Raw genomic sequence first — 2,208 nt, 5'->3', positions numbered from 1 at the left:
GCTGAGGCGATCTTTAATTAAACCCCGTGAACCCAGCAAAAGAGTCTCATAAATCCCTTCATCGAACCCAAACCCACCTTGGCAACAATCTACAAAGAAGAAGGGAACTGTTTCACAACCTCTTCAAATGCCGTGCTTTCAGTTAACAGATGTGTTTATTTATTCACGGTATTTTTAGGTATTTTAATGAATAAGCACAAAATATTACCACAAAATACACAAAATTGAATTTCGTTAAGGCACATACAGAGTAACAGGAAAATGATACAGCTCTAATCAAAGGGGGAACTCAATTCATGTTTCCGAGATAAAATCAAATACAGAATCAGCTTAACAGATCGTAAGCCGGGCCTGAAAGAAGACTTCACGTCTTATAACTGCCTCGAACCTGGACAATACCTCACCAGAATGCGCCACTAACCAGGACGTGGTTAACATAACACATCATTTATTCCGGCCCGAGTCCATTGTGTTACAAGACAGTTTCATTTCTTCGAGGACACCAGCAGAATCTAAAGTTCTCACGGCGGTAAGAACGAAATTTCTTTCGTTCTGGATTGACCACTGATCGGCGCTGCAACCAAGGACACAGTCGTCATCCTCCACCTTTCCTTCCTCAAGCGCAGAAAAATCAATAACGTCCCGAAGTTCCTCGTCCGCCAGATGGCAGGAGAATGTTGATGTAGACCATGCACGCAGCTAGTTTCAGCTCGCAGACACAGATAGCGCGCGTGTCAACACTTCCACTTCCTGTTCGTACAGCGGATGTAATGACGACGTATATTAATTTGCACGTGTTTAACCATAAGCATAATTCACTATGGCGTGTAATTAGCAAATGGTCATTTTTGGTCCAACAACACAAAGTTTATTCGCGGGAAATCTGTTGTCTCGTCTCAGTAAATAAAGAAATTAATTAATGCCAGACGGCATGACAAAATATCCAAAAGACAGTCGCCTTCCTTTGAATTTTAAGTTAATATTCTTTAACGATGCCATTTTATAATGACTCAACTTTTCGGTTCATAATTAATATATGATATAATGATTACCAGCCCATGAATATTGGTCATCTGGAGAGAACTTTTGACTGTGAAAGAGGCTTAGAGCCTGCCACTTCAAAACCATCGTCAGTACGGGCTTCTACTGCACATTTTTCACATAACCGGAAATCTTCTAGAACTATCTAAACAAAAGACGGGAGTCTAACGAAGGTTTATTGCGATTACATTCCAAATTCTTTTGCACTAAAAGGGCTATAAGCTGTGTCTATTTCTTGTTCCTACTTTTTAATTTCTGTTTTGCATGGATCAGAGTCCTTCATCGGAATCCGATAGCAACTTACTCACTCAAGAAATCCACCGCCTTTCATTGAATCCAAAGGTTCATCACCGCCTTCACAAGATTATCCTTATTCAAATTCAACCCACTCTCTAACATTTAACTTCATTACAATCCATTTTAATATTATCCTTCAACTTACTCTTATGTTTCATGGTAAATTTAAAGTGACATAGAAGATGCTGTAGAATTTACTTTTTCTTACAATCTCTGATTGGTTAATTAGGTTAATGGACCTATAATAACTTCACCTAGATTCTAGGTTGTCCCCAGACATTGTGGCAAAGGGAAGGAAACCCCCGTCCTGCCAAGAATTGAAGCCCGAACGCCCAGTTCGTAGCTAGTAGCCTGAAAGAGGCCCCAATCCGGATTGACGGAGGCGTTACTTATATACTTTGTATATCATCTTGGAAATTCAGCGGACGCCGACTTCCTTATGAGCTCGGCGTAAACCGTAGTCAGAAATGTGGGGCGTAAGCGATGCCTTTTCTATTTGTGTAACTTTTCTTTTGAATTCGAATCGTTTCATTGGAAAACAGAGACAGATAACGGCGAACGAATAAAATGTACGGAGAAGAAACAGGGAAGGAGAATAGGAAAATATGGAGCTGAAACAAGAGGGAACACAATAATAATTGTGATGTTACCTCTCGTTCCATGTGTGGATTTTCCACGGATCTGCGTTCTGACATTCGACAACCGAAACCTCCCAATAGCCGCGATGTACGCGACAGACATTAAGGAGGCTAATAAGTCCTTTGAAAGTGCGACAAAGTTCAAATACTTGGGAAAAACAATAACGATTCAAAATGATGCTCACGAGGAAGTTAGGAGGAGATTAAATTCCGGAAATGCTCGCTACTTCTC

Source organism: Zootermopsis nevadensis, unplaced genomic scaffold (assembly GCF_977971745.1).
Source record: "Zootermopsis nevadensis isolate Lab colony 2312 unplaced genomic scaffold, Znev_1.0 Znev_ptg000013l, whole genome shotgun sequence".
Lineage (NCBI taxonomy): Eukaryota > Metazoa > Arthropoda > Insecta > Blattodea > Termopsidae > Zootermopsis > Zootermopsis nevadensis.
The sequence above is the reverse complement of the archived record's forward strand: the minus strand, read 5'-3'. Positions refer to the sequence as shown.